We start from the raw sequence: 19496 nt of genomic DNA on the forward strand, positions 1-19496 counted from the left end.
TTTGCTATGTATTGGAAAATCAAGGAAATATACTTCTTTTTCTTTGAATGATATTTGGAATTGTTCGCCATTTTAGGAAAATCAAGCCACTCATGACATTAGATTCACAAATACAACATTCACGTATCAGTCTGCATTTGTAGCTGTTCTATTCACATGATTCTATGAATAGGTACAAGTGTCTATTTCATCCAATCATTTACATGCTGAAAAACTATTATTCTATTATAAATTACTTTCCTTTTCTTTCTCCTTTATATTACAGTTAAGGTAACATAGTGATATTCTGGAAATTATATCTATAGGTAGTTAATATTATCTATAAATTTTATTTCAAGATAGTAAAGGGGATGGTAGGTTTGAAAGGTAGAGAATTACTTCTCTAGTGCAATGGAACTAAAGTATTAACAGTTACACAATAGATAAATAGTGACTCTCTCAGGCGGTAAATTGCAAAGCCTCTAAAGCCTTAAAGCAAAAGTCCTTGTCCCCAGCAGAAGTCCTTGAAGATCTGAGAACACCCACACTGCCATAAAGGTGATGTAGGAACAGTGGGAATTTTGTACATAGTGGAATATTATTACATTATTACATATTACATTCCATCTTGGAGAAGAGATATTGTTGAGAAGAGATTTTGTTCAGGTTTTTGGAGACAAAGGGAAACCAGGAAGATCTGAAATGTGAAGATCTTTATAAACTGACTCACTAGAACCATTAAAACAGGACATCTAAAAGTAGGCAGGATCTCCTGAACATAGAGAGAACTAGGACAGAGTTCAAAGGAGAGAGCCAATTTGAAGTTGAGGGTTTACTCTCATGCTTATTAATACCTTGATGATTGGTAAAATATGCCAATTTGATATAAGATAATTATAATTTAATGTGTATATAGAGTGCAGTACAAGAGTCCCAAGATGTAGTTGTTTTTGCATTTCAAATAAGCTCATGACATGTATAACTGTATTATGCATTATGTGTTTGTATATGTGACACCTATGACAGACACACAGAAACCACATTGGGGAAAGTTTCTACATTAAAAAAAAAAAAAAAAAAAAAGAACCCAACTGTGAAAGGAACCTGACTTGGAGGTGCAGCCTCTGGAAAGGCCCTTTTTTGGTCTTTTCTCTTGGGTCTGCCTATTCTAAGCATTTTATGAATACAGACTCATTTTTGTCTCACAACAATGAGAGGGTTACTATTATTATTTCCAAAATACAAATGAAGAATTTGAGGTACAGAAAGGATAAGTAATTTGGCCCAAGGCCAAGTGATAAATCCTGGACTCAAACTCACTACACTACATCATACTTACTGCTTCTCAACAGGCAGGGAAAGAACACTTGAGTCATGCTTTCCATTCATATGGCCTCTAAAGGGCCAAGGAACTAAACTCCACTGATCCAAGGACACCAGCATGACCTTGACACAAGAGTGACTACCTCTGAGAGATGACTATCCTGAGAGGCTGCAATAAGTCCCAACCACACTAAAAGCCCTATCTGTGTAAACTAAGGATTAAATTTCCTGGCTTCCACTAAAGTGCCACCACAAAGCAAGTGACATCCTTGGCATAAATCAGTGAAACACCAGATAGAGACCCCGTGGTATAAATAATTACTTGGTATTACATTTACCAAGTAATCTGGATTTTGATCATATCTCTGTTGGTAGCTAAATAAAAACCAAGGAAAAATAACTAGTCTGGTTTTATGTATCCTCATCTGTAAAAGGAAGATGTTGGACTTGATTAGTCCAGAGCTGTCTGATTCCTGGAATTTAATTTTAGATTCCAAACTCTGAGGCACAGACCCATCTGCCTAGACTAAGGGGATAAGACTAGAATGAACAGACTCTTTTTCAAATCCCCAGAGACATGTGAGAGCCTAAGGTCCATGTTTCAGAGGAAACTGTTTGAGAAAGACGTCAATCGCCTAATGCTGAAATAGAGCAAGAGAGTGCTGAGGAAGACATCAAAAGCAGTCAGCAGGTAACCAGGGACTAATCCCATACTGGGCAAAATTTGCCACACTCACCTAAGAAGGGACATTCTCTGAAAAGAGAAATACATGTGTCTCCACTTGGCGAGATGGCACAAACTTCCAGAAAAGAAGGAAGAATCCTTAACATACATGGTATACGATCCTATAGTGAGATAGAAAGTTGCCTTTCCCTCTTCCACCTCCTCTTCATTTTCTTTCTGGTAAAGGGCAAATCTGGGGATAACAGGTGTTACCCTAAGGTATCCAGAGTCACTGGTCTAGTAATGTCCACATTGGGCCAGGTGAATGCAACCCTAGGTATTAAGAGGTAAAACAAATGTCCTAAAGTAACCCCACCTCCTCCCAGACACAAAGAAAATGACAGTAGACATTTATGTCTGGGCTTAAGTCCCTAGTTCTTTAATGAGAAAAGGTAAAGGGAATTGGTCTGGGCTGAGTCCAAACTCTCTCTAAACTCTCTAGGTGTTCCGAGGCATATAATCCAGCCTGCTTATCGATTTCCTCACATGGGATATGAGTTCAAAGGGAGTAGGCAGTAGTCGCTTCTTCCTGAGAGTCAAAACAGAAGGCAGATGATATTGCTCCACCACAGGGCTGTGCATCTCTGGGCAAGCCACTCACCTTTTTGAAAAGCTGGTCCCACACTATAAAATGTCATTACTAGCACTCCCTTGTCTTTTCTCACAAAGCTTCTGTGAATGCTACACATTATAAATGGCAAAGCTTACTATAAAGAATATCATCTATGACATAAGGAGATATTACTGCTGTGCTTACCTCAAATGAATTAGTTTTTAAATTGTGATAGTATACATTTAGGGAAAGATGCTCTCAGAGGATTTGTGCTGCTGTTCTAGAGAGTGGAGAGATGCATTCTTTTTCCTGGCTTTGGAGGATGCACATGAAATGGGGAAGGCAGAGACGGTGGATATGACAAAGGTCTCAGGCGGAGCCCCCAGATATATTTCAGACAGGCTAGGAGGTCTCTGTCTCCACAAGGTTAGGACCATACCCTTATCTAGGTTTCATACAAGGGGTTGCTCCACCATGATGTGGAATGTTGCCTCTCCTTTTCTCTTTTTCTCCTTTCTTCCTCATACTTTAGTTTTACCTGGATCACCTTACTGGTCTATAGATATCGTATTCTTACCAAATCATTATTCTCGAAAGTACAGTGGTCACAAAGTGCTGCAGCACCAGCAAACCCCATTCTCCTCTTTATATGACTAAGTTTCCAGCCCTCACAGCCCTGACCCCCTCCTGTTACCTTAACCATCTGAAATTCTTTTGACCATGCCACTTTCTCTTATAATCAATTGCTGATCTTGGAATAATTTTCCCTTGTATATACTCCCTTGAATATTAAGAAATTATCTCATTCCGAAGGAAGCAGGTTCTGAGGGTTCTGGAATAGCTCTTCTTCTGGTGCTTTGCTTTCTGGTATCGGGCTGACTACTTCCTGGAGCCTTTGCGAATGCACAGGAGTCAGCAGGAGGGCCTAGGCAGCCTCTGTTCAACTCTAAAACAGAGACAGTCAAGTCTCCAGGCCTACCAAAAGATGGTCTTCAGACAACAGTGTCCTTGAAGATTGGTTCAAAGTCACAACAAATTCACAGAATTTGATATACAGCATTTGTCAATACCCCTAACAACACCTACTATACTGAAGTACAACCGTCATCATCAGAACCATAAAATAAATACTACTACTCTCAAGCTCTGTAACTTTAAGTAAGGTACTTCATCTCTGTGTGCCTCAATTTTAAAATCTGTAACATGAGGATAATAATCGTACATCTCATGGGGTTAACGCGAGGATTAAATGAGTTAACGCTGGTAAAAACTCTTAGAACAGTGCCTGGCACACGGTAAGCATCTGGGAAACACCCCGAGTACAGAAGCCCTTCCTCGCCCAGCTAGAGCGGAGCGGAATGAAACTCTGAGCTTTTCCATCTCCCAGGGGTTCACCGGAGAACACCACCTGCTGTCAGCGCAGCTGAGGGACTAGGTTGTGCCCACCCGCAAGGTGAGCGCTGGGCGCCGCTCAGAGACACCGTGCCGCGTCCCAGCCGCGGAGGCACCTCTCGGCCGGATCTGCGGCCAGACCACCCTTGGACCTCTCGCCGGTCTACCCCCGAGAGAGTTGAGTGTTTCCGCACGACCACTTCCTAGAGCCTCCAGGCCCACCCGTCCAGGCCCCGGGCCCCGGAGCCCGGCGTGCCCCACTCACCGGCCGCCTCGGGGCGAGCGCCGGGACACACCCTGGGCCGGACCCACGCGTAGACAGAACCTTAGTGCGCGGGGCTTGAGGAAGCCGGAAGGATTAATGGGAAACCCTTGCGTCGACCCACTGCTCCCGCGCTCACCAAGGTTCCCGAGGTCACAGACACTCTTCCACTCAGACCCCTGGTCGTGTCCTTGTCAGTATGTGGGGCCAGTCATTGCCTGATCAACGGCCCCGACCTAATTCTCCTGGAGCGGATGATCTGTTAGAGAACAGAGACGATGGGGAGAATGGGCAGCATACCAGAGGCCGTGGCTCTGCGCCTGCGCTGCAGACTCCGGGACCGCCAGGTTGTGTTCAGACTCATTTTCCTGGAGATTTTTGCAAAGCACTTTCCCTGGTGTGTGTGACGCCGAGATTGAGAAGTTGATGGCTAGAGGCCTGAGAAAGTTGATGCTGGAGACCCTAGAAAGGTCCTGAAGATCTTAATACATTCTATGCAGTATAGTCCAAACCAGTGATTTAGTTTTAAACAGCATACCTGGAGAGCTGGTTAAAATACAGATTCCCAGGCTTCGCACTCGTTGGTCAGAGGAAAGTCCCAGAAACACTGCATTTTCAGGGGGCATCCCAGATAATTCTAATGCAGGTGGTCCTCAGACCATCTCTGGAGAAACAGGCTTTTTTTGCACAGTCTAGATGCTTAGATGCAATTAAATGCAGGACATTTCCCAAATTCCATCAAGAGAAGTAAAGGTAAATAAAATCAGGATGCTATTCTGGTCATGAAGAGTTTTACCTATGTTTTATACTAAGAGTTTTATAGTTTTACTCTTAAATTTAGATCTTTGATACATTTTGAATTATTTTTTGTATTTGGTGTAAAGTAAGCATACAACTTCATTATTTTGTATGTGTATATCCAGTTTTCCCAGTACCATTTGTTGGAAAAGACTGTTACTTCCCAATTATGTGGTCTTAGCACTGGTTGAAAATCAGTTGATATATATGTGGAATTTGTTTTTTCTGGACTTTCTTTTCTATTCCATTGGTCTAGACGTATATCCCTATTCCGGCACCACACTGTTGAGATTACCACTGTGTAGCTTTGTGGTAAGTTTTGAAATTAGGAAGTATGAATCTTCCAACTTGTTCCTTTTCAAAATTTGTTTTGGTTTTGAGGGTCCCTTGAGATTCCATATGAATTTTAGGATGGGTTTTTCTATTTCTGTAAAAAACATTGTTGGGATTTTGACAGGGAATACATCAAATCTGCTTTGAGTAGTATTGCCATCTTAATAGTGTCTTCCAATTCATGAACATGGTATGTCTTTCCATTTACTTAGGTCTTCTTTAATTTCTTTCAGCAATGTTTTGCACTTTTTGAAGTACAAATCTTTTGCCTCCTTGGCTAAATTTCTTCTTAGGTATTTTATTATTTTTGATGCTATTGCAGATGGAATTCTTTAATGAATAGAGCAACCAGACAGATTAGTTTAAAAAAAAATAGAGGATTTGAGCAAAAATATAAACCAGTTAGACCTAACAAAATATATATATAGAACATTTCACCCAACAACAGCAGAACACACATTCTTCTCAAGTGAACATGGAACATTCTCCAGGATAGAGCATATGTTAGACCACAATAAAAGCATTAATAATTTTTAAAAGATTAATATCATACAAAGAATATTTTCTGATCAAAATGGAATGAAACTAGAAATCAATAACAAAAGGAGGGGCTTCCCTGGTGGCGCAGTGGTTGAGAATCTGCCTGCCAATGCAGGGGACACGGGTTCGAGCCCTGGTCTGGGAAGATCCCACATGCCACGGAGCAACTAGGCCCGTGAGCCACAACGACTGAGCCTGCGCGTCTGGAGCCTGTACTCCACAACAAGAGAGGCTGTGAGAGGCCCGCGCACCGCGATGAAGAGTGGCCCCCACTCGCCGCAACTAGAGAAAGCCCTCGCACAGAAACGAAGACCCAACACAGCCAAAAATAAATAAATAAATAAATTAATAATAATAAAAAAATAACAAAGGAAAATTAGAAAATTCATAACTATGTGGAAATTAAATAACATAGTCTTAAACAACCAATGGATCATAAAAGAAATCACAAAGGAAATTAGAAAATAACTTGAGAAGAATGAAAACAAAAGCACAACACACCAAAGCTTATGGGGTGAAGCACTGTTTTTTCAAATCCCCTAGGGGTTGGGAAGCCATTTCAGCTCTTTGGAGTTAAAACTATGGCTGGCCTCTGTACTGGCTCCTCAGCAATCAAAAGCAGTGATCAGCAATCAAAACATTAAACCCCAATTTTTAGAGTGCAAGGTCTTTATTGCCCACCACAGCACCAGCAAGCTACACCAGGAGCAAGGCCAATAGTTCCCACTGGCTGCCTGCCATAGTGCTAGGAGATGGGGGATGGTAGCCACTGCATGAAACAGTGAGATTCACCAAAATTTATCAATCTCTTCTTCAATCTCTCCTCTGGACTCTGCAAATGTTTGACTAGACCCCAGATTTCCAAAAGAGTTGCTTCACACAGTCCTGCGAGCTCAATAGTTGTTTCTATGGAGGGACTGATTCCTGGACATTCCTACTCATCCCTCTTCCGTGACATAACTGTCATTTCCTTTTACAAATCATGGAATGAAGAGTGAAATGACGCAGACAGATACAAGGCTAGAATTAAATCTTGTGTTCTTTAAGGGGGAAAGGGTCTCCTGAATATAAGGAGTTTAAGAGATATAAGGAGAGAAATTGGCTGGAAGAAGAGGGACAAGAAAAGAATTTTAATCTTAAAAACAGAAGAAATGCTGAGCATACTTAACATCCACCTTTCTATGTGACTTCTTGGACTTCGTGTATTTACAATTTTTGTACTGCAGAGAAACTTAAAATCCATTTGTAAACAATTGCTGTGAATTTTGAAATGGGACTTTTATGAACTTCTACCAAACTTACCTTTAAGATTTTCCCAATTTGTATATCTGTTGCTTCATGTGAAAGAAACTTCTTAAAATGAATTTAATAAAATAAAGCGTTCTTCCTACCATACGACCCAGCAATCCCACTACTGGGCATATAACCTGAGAAAGCCATAATTCAAAAAGAGTCATGTACCACAATGCTCATTGCAGCACTATTTACAATAGCCAGGACATGGAAGCAACCTAAGTGTCCATCGACAGATGAATGGATAAAGAAGATGTGGCACATATATACAATGGAATATTACTCAGCCATAAAAAGAAACAAAATTGAGTTATTTGTAGTGAGGTGGATGGACCTAGAGTCTGTCATACACAGTGAAGTAAGTCAGAAAGAGAAAAACAAATACCGTATGCTAACACATATATATGGAATCTAAAAGAAAAAAAAAGGTTATGAAGAACCTAGGGGCAGGACAGGAATAAAGACACAGACGTAGATAATGGACTTGAGGACACGGGGAGGGGGAAGGGTAAGCTGGGACGAAGTGAGAGAGTGGCATGGACTTATATATACTACCAAATGTAAAATAGATAGCTAGTGGGAAGCAGCCGCATAGCACAGGGAGATCAGCTCAGTGCTTTGTGATCACCTAGAGGGGTGGGATAGGGAAGGTGGGAGGGAGATGCAAGAGGGAGGAGATATGGGGATATATGTATATGTATAGCTGCTTCACTTTCTTACAAAGCAGAAACTAACATACCATTGTAAAGCAATTATACTCCAATAAAGATGTTAAAATAAATAAATAAAGCGTTCTTCAATCAGCTTCAAGGGATGATAAATTGACAAATCTGGCTATACTGTCTATTGAAGGTGACTATACAAACAGGTTAAATTTTGTCAGTCATTGAGAAATTTGCAGAAGACTCAAAAACAGAAACTATGAAGATATTATTCATTACTGCAACACACTATATGTAGGTGACTTTTTTTCATCTTTTCCCAGAAATACATTCATGTAATTAAAAATACCAGTCCATTATTTTAAATTTTTTTGGCCTATATTAAAAACTTTTTAAAAACTTGCATAATTATATGTGAAGTGAAATAAAGACTATTTCACTGACCATTATTATTATTCATTCCATTTCAGGATTATTACTGAAAATAATTTTTCTTGTACAGAGGAGAGAAGTGTTAAAAAAAATTATCTGCTCTGGATGTTAAATATGCCTTGGTAAGTGTACCCAGATTATATTCCTAAACAACATAAATGGAACCTGAGACTCTGGTTTTACGCAGGCGTTATTCTCTGCCAAGAAGACGAAGACATGGGAGGATAAACAAAACTGGATTGCTAGCAGGAAGACAGGAGGACTTAGAGTGCCATGCTTGACCCTTGGTTCCTAGGTCCAGATCAAAAACCGCTGCCTTGAGCGCTGGGACCAATCTGACTGTTGTCATGGAGACGGCGGGAGTGGCTGGTTGCACAGGATTCCCGGCGCCTCTGTTGCGTCATTTCCCACCGCCAGCCCTTGGCTCCGTCGCCCAAGCCCGCGTTATTTGGGAGGGTGAGTGTCTAGTGGGAGTCTGAATAGTGTGTTCCGGAGTATTGGCTGACAGTACGCTTTGCCCTTTCGGAAAAACTTTCTATGGAGATGCCCCACTGTCAGTTGTGAGGCTGCGTGCGGCACCACAACGCTCGGGACAGAGTCGTGGGAGTGTCTGGATGGATAGCTACGTATCCTGGCAACCGCCTGGCCTCCAGGTGAAGTCTCGAGTCCTATCGCCCATGCTGGGGTTTGTTCCAGGCAAGTGTGCACATCAAGGCCTTTCTTTAGCACTTGTCTACCTTTTCCGTTCTCTTTTTCCTCGTAGGTTTCCCCATTGTGGGATCTGTGTTGCTCCCTGTTCAAGAGATCGGTTGGGACACACTCAGGATGACTGTTTCTGCCAGAGTGGTTTTGGGGACTCATGCTTTTTCTTTAATAACAACGTCATGCACCTACCTTACATCCTTAAAATGGGCTTTATAAATCATTTGGCCATTCTTGTTACCTCCCGGAGTAAGTAGGACTTGGGGATGAAGGCTGCAGTATCCTTTCTCGAGCTGCAGAGTGAAGGTCCTCTCCACAGAGATTCATTTTTTGTGTTGGACACTTCTCATTGTTTCTTTTAATCTCCAGGCCCCAGAGCCATGGAAATAAACTGCTTCTCCAGAGTGAAAGCATTTTTCCCCCCAAATGGAATAGAAATTATCAGAGAGCAACACATATAGAAAGGGCAAGTATTTGTTTCGTGAAGCTTTTGTGTATTCAAGTGTGTGTAACGGGTTATAAAACGTATTACTGTGTGGTCAAAAGTAGACACTGACTTACAACGAACTATATGCCATATAGGAGGACAGAGGAGACACGTGAGACACAGAGAACTCCCTTTGTCAGGAGATAACCTTTGACTCGAGATTTTCAGATGGACAAAGTCCTCTGGTGCTAAAGAATGCTCTGAATGCCTGCCGGGAAAGATTAGCATTTAGATAGTGGCACAGTATCTGAGGATCAGAGAAGCTGTAGTGACTAGTGTTTTTCAAACTTTGGGACCATTGTGAGTTATGAAATCGATTCAGTGGCTTGCAAACAGCGTTTTAAAAAAGAAAGAAAGAAATAGAATAGCAAATGTGTATACCAGAGTAGCTTATACACACAATAAGAGTAACAGCAAACATGTATAGTAGGAATAATTATTGTTTTGTGAAATTTTGGCTCAGACACACACCATACACACATAGAGGCAAGTTTGTAGTAGTTGCAAAGTAAAATGTATTTCTGAATGGAAAGAAAGTACTTCACTAGTAGATGATTAAACTGAAATGCTTGAGGGTTATAGATGAGAATAAAGGGAAAGATGCTGGTATTCTCAGAATGAGTAAAACACAGCCATTTCAAGGATTGTGGTAGAAGTGAGGGACTTTGAAACTGAGATTCAAGGAAAGAAAAGTAACTCTATCCTTAGGGATTGAAGATAGATACTGTTGGCTTGTGCCGGTAAGAATGTATCATACTTTATTTCTTTTTCAACTCTTCTGTGTCAGTCACTCGCCACTAAACCAGGAAAGGGAAAAAAAACTTAGAAGAATGTTAGAGATGATCATATATAATTTTTAGGATTATTTTCCTTCTTCCTCCCCCCTCCCTTCTTTCTCTTTTTGCCCCCTTTGGTAGTATGTCTTAGGAGAAGGAAATTATCCTCCTTATTAACCTTATATTTTTAAAAAATTATGGAAAGATCCAACACACAAAAGTATAGAACTTTGTGCAATTAACCCCTTAATTTAAGTTGGTATGGTGACTTTGGAAATAAGTTTGGTGTTAACTAAACTGAAGATATATATGTTATGAGCCCATAATTCCCTTCCCAGGTAAATTCTCAACAGTGATACATACACAAGTGTCCTAAATCATGTACATGAATGTTCATAGCTGAATAATTTATAGTAGCCAAAAACTGAAAATAACTCAAATATCCAAAAAAAAGGTACAATGGATAAATAAACTGTGGTATTGAATACTACATCCACCGTTTTGTGTTTTATAACATCGACATTTTTAAAGAGTGAAGGTCAGTTGCTTTGTAGAATGTTCACAATTAAGATTTGGCTAGTTATTTTCTTATGATTAGATTATGATTAAGCATTGTTGGCATGAGTACCACATATGTATCTCCCATGGCATCACATCAGAAGGTACATTATGTCACTTTGTCCCACTATTGGTTAAGTTTGATCACTTAGGTTAAGGCGGTATCTACGTAATGTTAAGGTACATTTCTCCCCTTTTATCAATATTTTTATGTCCTCAAGCATTCTTTTAAAAATTCAACATGTTATATGCATTACTGTCATCATTCTTTTGATTCTCGAATTATCCAAAATTTTGCTAATGGGAAGACCTTTAAGTCAGCTTCTGTGTCTTTTTACTGTATTTTCAGAGACCTTCCTTGTTTCCTGGCATAACTGCCTTTCTGCTCACTATGTATTCCCCACCTGAGACTTGGATCAACTACTTCTTCAGGGAGGCCCCTCCACTTTTTTTCAGTTTGTTTGTTTGAATTAGTCCCAAATGAGGTGCACACATTGTGCTTAAGTCTTTCTCTTTTTAAAAGATAAACTTTTTTTTTTTTTGGTTGTGTTATATGTGTTCGTTTCTGTGCGAGGGCTTTCTCTAGTTGCGGCAAGCGGGGGCCACTCTTCATCGCGGTGCGCGGGCCTCTGACTATCGCGGCCTCTCTTGTTGCGGAGCACAGGCTCCAGCCGCGCAGGCTCAGTAGTTGTGGCTCACGGGCCTAGTTGCTCCGCGACATGTGGGATCTTCCCAGACTAGGGCTTGAACCCGTGTCCCCTGCATTGGCAGGCAGATTCTCAACCACTGCGCCACCAGGGAAGCCCTAAAAGATAAACATTTAATTTTAAATATTTTTCGATCTATTTAAATTTAAATCTACAGAAAAGTTGTAAAGATAGTATAGAGAGTTCCTGAATACCCCTGACCTAGTTTCCCCTATTGTTAACATCTTATACTACTATGGTATGTTTATCGCAATTAAGAAACCAACACTGGTACATTACTATTAACTAAACACTACACTTTATTAGGATTTCACTGTTTTCCCCTCATGTTCTTTTTCTGTTCCAAGATTCTTTCCAGGATACCATGTTACATTTACATGTCATGTTTCCTTAGTCTCCTTTGATCTATGCATTTTCCTCAGGCTTTCCTTGTTTTTGATGACCTTGACCTGGTCAGGTATTTTGTGGAATGCCCCTCAATTGAGATTTTTCTAATTTTTTTTTTTTTTTTTTTCTCATGATTAGACTGGGGTTATAGGTTTGGGTACGAAAGACCACAGAAGAGAAGTCCCAATCTCATCACCTCAAGGATACATCTCATATCAAGGATACATGCTATTAGCATGACTTATCACTGATGATATTATTCTTGATCACCTGACTGAGGTATTACTTACCAGGTTGCCCCACTGTAAAGTTACCTCTCCTTCCATATTCTATTCTTTGAAGCAAGTCACTAAGCATAGCCCATAGAAGGAGTGGGAGGAGGGGAAATTTACCTCCCCATCCTGCAGGGGAGAGTAGCTATAGAAATTATTTGGAATTCTCTGTAAGGGAGATTAGTTTTTTATCCCCTATTTATTTATTCAATTATTTATATCAATATGGATCCATTGATATTTATTTTATATTTTGTGTTGTAATACAATAACACACTATTTTATTGCTCAAATTATTTCAGCTTTGGCCATTGGGTGCTGTTAGGTTGGGTCCTATGTCCCTTTGACATTCCCCCTACCCATTTCCCCCTTTTTTTTTTAAAGCATTTTCTTACTTTCTGTCAATGCAAGATGCTCCAGGTTCATATTGTATTTTCTCTGTCCCAGTCCTGGAGTCAACAATATAGGGTGTGCTCATTGTCACTGAGGTGTCACTGCTTCTGGTCTCTCTCAGCTGCCAGTGTTAAACTATACTATATATGTATACTAACCAATATATCCATACATATCTCTAATTATTTCTGTATCCATCCATATCTATATTAAGCTAAAGGTGAATACATGCTGATGTCTCTGACTCTAATCCAATACCACGTGTATCATTTTAACCTTCCCTCTAGCTTATTTGTAACTTCCCTGCCCAATATGAGAAACCTGGCACTCACAGTCTACCATCCATTTACTTATCTGTTCAACTCCAGTGTACATGTACAGCTGTTTCAGAATTTGTGTCTCATATTCCCAAGAGAAACAGATATACCAACTAGAGTGCTGTGTGAAGTTAGTTCCTTTTGTCTGAGTCTTAACATTTCCGATCATTTCCAAATATACTTAAATCATTCCCTTTATTCTCCATCCTCCTTAGTGAGGTCATGTCATACATTTGTAACACAATTAGAATCTTTTTTTCACATCTTACAATCTATCCTAAGATCCCCCAATCTCCTGGTTGGGTTTTTTAAAATTCTAATTTATTAAAGTTCATTCGTTATGTTGTAAAGTTGTTGGTTTTAAAAACTGCATAGTTTTGTATATCCAAACTACAATATGATACAGGTTAGTTCCATCTCCCTAAAAAATCTTCTGTGCTTCCCCTAGTCAAATACCTTCCTCTCCCCAAACTACTGGCAACCACTGATCTGTTTTCCATCCCTCTAGTTTTGCCTTTCTAATAGAACGTCATGAATGGAATCATGTAGTATGTAGCCTTTTCGGTTTGCTTTTTTCACTTAGCAAAAAGGATTTAAGATTCATCCATATTGTGTGAATTAATCACTCATTCCTTTTTATTGTTGGATAGTATTGGATCCACAGTAGTTGGATGTACACCATTTGTTTATTCATTTACCTGTTGAAGGACATCTTGATTGCTTTGAATTTTTGACGATTATGCATAAAGCATTTATAAACATTTGCATGCAAGTTTTTGTGTGGGTTATGCCTCTCTTGTTTTATTGGGGTAAAATTCACATAACATAAAATTTAACCATTTAAGTGTATAATTCAGTAGTTTTTAGTATATTCACAATGTTGTGCAACCATCACAGCTATCTAATTCCAGAACATTTTCATCACCCCAAAAGAAGCTTTGTACACACTGAGCAGTCACTCCTCATTCCACCCCTTCCCTAGCCCCTGACAAACACTATTCTCTTTTGTCTATGAATTTGCCTATTCTGAACATTTCACATAAATAGAGTCATACAATATGTGGCTGTTTGTGTTTGCCTTCTTTCACTTTCAAGGTTCACACATGTAACATTTATTAGCACTTCACTTCTTTTTAAGGCTGAATAATATTCCATTGTGTGTATATACCACATTTTGTTTATCCATTAATCTGTTGATGGGCATTTGAATTTTTCCCACTTTTTCCTATTATGAATAATGCTGCTATGGAAATTCATGTATAAGACTTTGTGTGAATGTGTTTTTGTTTGTTTGTTTGTTTGCTTTTTTGTTTTTCAGTTTTCGTGGGTTTATGCCTAGGAGTAGAACTGCTGGATCATATGGTACCTCTATATTTAAATTTTCAAGGAAGTGTCAAACTTTTCCACAGCAGCTGCACCATTTTACATTTCCACCAGCAATGTATAAGAGTTCCATTTCTCAACATCCTTATCAATATTTGTTGAAAATCAAATTGTTTTGAGTATAGTTGTCCTAGTGGGTGTGAAATGGTATCTTGTGGTTTTTATTCACATTTGCCTAGTGACTAATGGTATTGAGCGTTATTTTATATGCTTATTGGCTATCTGCATGTCTTCCTTGGCAATATGACTATTCAGATCCATTGCCTGTTTTAAAAATTGGGTTGTGTTTTTGTTGCTGGGTTATAAGAGTTCTTTGTATATTCTATATACTAGACCCTTGTCAGATATAGTATTTGCAGATATTTTCACCCATTATGTGGGTTGTTTTCACACTTTTCATAGTGTCCTTTGATCCACAAAAGTTTTTAATTTTGATGAAGTCCAACTTATCTATTTTTTTTCTTTTGTTACTTGTGCTTTTGGTGCCATATTTAAGATAATTGCCTGATCCAGTGTCCCAAAGATTTATAGTTACATTTCCTTTTAAGAGTTTTAGTTCTTACATTTAGATCTTTGATCAATTTTGAGTTAATTTTTGAATATGTGGGCATAGGGGTCCAAATTCATTCTTTTGGATGTGGATTTGTTGAAAAAGTGATTCCCCAAAGTGACTCCCCATTGAATGGTCTTGACGCCCTTGTCGAAAATCAATTGACTATAGTCACACAGGTTTATTGACTCTCACTTCTGTTCCACTGACTTGTGCTCATACCACACTATTTTGATTAATGTAGCTGTGTAGTAAGTTTTGAAATAGGGAAATGTGAGTCTTATTTTGTTCTTTTCAAGATTGCTTTCCCTATTTGGTGTCCCTTGCAATTCCATATGAATTTTAGGATCAGCTTGTCCATATCTGCAAAGAAGGCAGCTAAGATTTTGTATCACTGAGTCTGTAAATCACTCAGGGAATATTGCCTTTAAAACAATATTAAGTGTTCCAATGCATAAGCACCAGATATTTTCCCATTTACTTTGATCTTTTTTTTTCTTTATTTATTTTTGGCCGCATTGGGTCTTTGTTGCTGTGCAGGGGCTTCTCTTCGTTGCGGTGCACGGTCTTCTCCTTGCAGTGGCTTCTCTTGTTGCAGACCACAGGCTCTAGGCACACAGGCTTCAGTGCACACAGGCTTCAGTAGTTGTGGCACACGGGCTCAGTAGTTGTGGCTCGTGGGCTTTACAGTGCAGGCTGAGTAGTTGCGGCACACGGGCTTAGTTGCTCCATGGCATGTGGGATCTTCCCTGACTAGGGCTCGAACCTGTGTCTCCTGCATTGGCAGGCGGATTCTTAACCACTGCACCACCAGGGAAGCCCTACTTTGATCTTCTTTAATTTCTTTAAACAGTGTTTTATAGCTTTCATTGTAAAATTTGTGCATTTCTCTGGTTAAATTTATTCCTAAGTATTTTTTTTCTTTTTCATACTATTATAAATAGAATTGTTTTCTCAATATTATTTTTGGATTATTCATTGTTAGTATATAGAAATACAACTGACTTTTGCAAATTGATCTTTCAGTTTTATCTTATCCTGCAATTTTGTTGAACTCGTTTGTTGGAATAGTTTGTGTGTGTGTGTGTGTGTGTGTGTGTTGTGTGTGTGGATTCTTTAGGGTTTTAGATATAAGATTGTGTCATCTGTGAATAGAGATAATTTTACTTGCTCCTTTCCAATCTGGATGCATTTTTTTTTCCCTTTCTTTCTGAATTGCCTTGGCTAGAGCTTCCAGTACAGTGTTGAATAGAAGTGGCAAGAATGGACATTCTTGTCTTGTTCCTGATCTTAGGGGGAAAGCTTTCAGTCTTTCACTGTTAAGCATGTTGTTAGTTGTGGTTTTTTTCATAGATGCCCTTAATTAGGCTGAGGAAGTTCCCTTCTTTTCCTAGTTTGTTGTGTGTGTTATATATATATATATATATATTTATTCATGAAAGGGTGTTGGATTTTTGTCAAATGCTTTTTCTACATCTATTAAGATGAACTAGTGGTTTTCCCCCTTCATTCTGTTAATAAGGTATATTACACTGATTTTTTATGTTGAATCATCCTGCATTCCTGGGATAAATTTCACTTGGCTGTGGTATATAATATTTTAAATATGCTACTGAATTCAAGTTACTAGTATTTTGTTGAAGATTTTGACATCTGGATTCATAAGGGATATTGTTAGGTAGTTTTGATTTTTTTTGTGATGTCTTTTTCTGTCTTTAGTATTAGGGTAATATTGGCCTCATACAATGAATTAGTAAGTGTTCAGTCTTCTTATATTTTCTTTGAGTCATTTCTCCATGAAGCCACCTGACAGGCAAAAACAAAAAAATCACAATTCTTTGTGGATGAGGTCTATTCTATTCCCTCTGGTACTAGTACCCGTGCTGAAAATGGGGGCTATTATCTTCAAGGCCACTGCCAAACTAGGGAGTGTAGAATGGGACCAGTTAAAATGCCATAAAGCTCACTGTTCTTACTAAGATTCAGATGATTTTCCTTGATTATTAAGCATTCCGATGGCTGCTGCAAGTTTTGGTTAATTTCTAGAATTTTAAAACAGTTGATTCTGACAGTTTTTTTCCAGAATTGCGATTGTTGCTTTTGTGGAGGGACAGACTTTTGGATTTCTTTACTCTGCCATTTTCTCACAATCTCCTTTCTTTTTTTTCCCCATGCCATTCTGTTTGTTTGTTGTTGTTGTTGTTGTTGAAGAAACAGCGTCATTCATCATGTAGAATTTCCTACGTTTTGGATTTGGATAATTACATATTAGTGGTATCAATTAACAATTCTTTTTTAAACAGTTCTATCTTCTGTAATCTCTGCAAGCTGGTGGTTATATCTAAAGACTATATTTAGATTTAGATTCAATTTTCTGACAAGAATACTGATACCTGTGGCTTTGTCCTTCATTTTGCATCACACCAGGAGGCATATGATAGCTTGATGTCTCACTGTTCTGCTCGTCAATCTGATTTATATATAATAAATGTTCCCGTCAACCTTCCCCTTAATAGTTTAACATCTTTTAAAAGTTTGGAATCCTGGTGTCCTCTACAGAGTACTGTTCAGTAAATGTTTGCAGTTGTGTTTCTGCCCACAGGTTTTCTGGATAGAGGCCTCAGCTTGGAACTTCAGAGGTTGAAAGTACAGCTCAAATGCCTGAGATGGAGGTGAGCCTCCAAAGAAATTACATCTTTGAAGAGAATTTGCAGTCTGAAGAGAAGCTTTAGCTTCCAGCTGCTTTCAGACATCTTCTGAACCCCTGTGTGGAGGAAAAGCTAGTTGTGCAGGATCAATCAACAGACAAACTTGACCAAGAGGTCTTTAGAGCATTGGCACTGGCAAGATCAAAGAAATGGTGAAATTACTTGTGCTGAAGCAGTTTCAGATCCTCCTGAACAAGGAGTTTAAAATTTGTCTCAGAACTCTGAAAATAATGAAGATTGTGTTTCTGGAGGATTTAACCCAAATGAGGAAGAAATAAGTATGGCTTATAGAAAAAATGTACTAATGGAATAAGCTTAGAAGAAGGCAGTCTACAAGGTAAAAGTAGGAAACATAAGTTTTCCTTACCCTTCTTTAGGCACAGAGTCAATCCTAAGTAATTTTATTTTCTATTACTGCACAAACTTTCCAACAAGAGTGAAAAGGGCAAAAATCAGCCAGAATCTTATAACATATCAAGTGTATTTTCCATGTTTCTTTCCACTCCCTGCCTAGATAAATGCATACTTTTTACTCAATTATAATTGTAGAATAGTCACAATAATTGTTTCAGACATTTTCATTCTATCACAAGCATTTTATATGTTGGCTGTGTAGTTTTCATAATTATTTTGATAGAGGTGGGCTGTTCCCTCAAGAAGCCATTTTAATACTTTGTAAATTTTATTTCTTTTTATGGCATATTTAGATTGTTTGGAATTTTTGATATTTTAGTGCTTTCTGCAGGGATCATCTTTTAACCTGCGATTTGTTTTTGTTTTTAAAAGATTCTGTTTTGTAAAAAATGATTCTCTTATAACTAGTTGTTAAGAGTACTATTACTGCAACAAAATGCTGCATGATTCTGTGGTATGTGGGGCCAAATTACTTTCCAAAAAGGATATAACACTTTATCCTACATGAACACCTGACTGAGGTAAAGTTTCTCCTTAATATTTTCATCTTCCTTTTTGTATCTGATTGTCACCTCCTAGTGTTCCCTGCCCAGGCATCCTATGTCCTCATGCTTCCCTCTCTGTTCCTGCCCCTGATAGCATCCAGATAACTGTTACCTGCAACCCACTCTAATAACAGAGATAGGAATTCCTTTCTCTGAAACTTAGGAATTAGGAGTTATATCTGTCCTTTTGCTTCCTTTGATAGCTTTCTTTGGAGAGAAGGTAGGGGCCACATCTGTTGTTTTGAGGGACTTGCTGGTCAGTAGTTTGTCTTCAGGACTCCATGTTCTTTTGACATCTCTGTCTTCCCAGGATTCTTCCTTCCCTCAAAATGGAGCCCAAAGGAGAGAGGCTGGCTACCATGCATCTAACTGCAGGACACCAGGTAAATATGAGTTTATTCCCATCAGAAATGCCATTCCAGTGTTCAGAGCATTAACACATTTTATCCTCTCACCTTAAAATTTATGTTCCCATATATGTACTTCTGAAATCAGATCTAAAGTTATTTGACTTACTGTGGTAAATGGTAGGTTCTGTAGAAAAAGCTCCCTCTCAACAGTACCATTCTCTAGTAATCACCTCTTTAAGTCATTGGTTTATTTATCCATCCATTAAACATTTTGTGTTAGGTTCCTGTTGCTGCATAACAAATTACCACACATTTGGCAGCTGAAAACAGCACCCATTTATTATCTCACATTTTTGTAGGTCAGAAGTCAGAGCAAGGCTCAATTGGGTTCTCTGTTCAGGGTTTAATACAGGCTGAAATCAAGATGCCAGCTGGAACCACAGTCTCATCTGAGGCTTGAGATCCTCTTCTAAGCTCATTTAGTTTGTTAGCAGAATTCAGTTCCTTATGTGTAGGACCCATTTTCTTGTTGGCTGTTGGCTGGGCATTGTTCTCAGCAACTAGAGGCTGTCCTTTGGTCCTAGCCACATGGCCCTATCACAGTGAGGCAGCTTGCTTCTTCACAGCCAGAAGGAGAATCTGTCCAGTCTGCTACC

At 39.0% G+C, this 19496-nt stretch overlaps 1 protein-coding gene across 7 annotated transcripts in view; it reads left to right on the forward strand.

The window, feature by feature from the left end:
* Positions 1–19496, forward strand: part of ZNF184 (zinc finger protein 184) — a 73463-nt gene that overhangs the window by 30053 nt on the left and 23914 nt on the right. For 4 of the 7 annotated variants that reach the window (XM_082346877.1, XM_082346879.1, XM_082346876.1 and 1 more), the window contains one exon: positions 17426–18349. The gene's annotated coding sequence lies outside the window, so the exon portion shown is untranslated. Of the gene's footprint in view, positions 1–17425; positions 18874–19496 lie in introns of those variants that run through there. The other 3 variants (XM_082346873.1, XM_082346874.1, XM_082346875.1) reach the window with 2 other exon arrangements.

The sequence above is a fragment of the Balaenoptera borealis genome (genome assembly GCF_965194805.1).
Source record: "Balaenoptera borealis genome assembly, chromosome: 12".
NCBI classification, from domain to species: domain Eukaryota; kingdom Metazoa; phylum Chordata; class Mammalia; order Artiodactyla; family Balaenopteridae; genus Balaenoptera; species Balaenoptera borealis.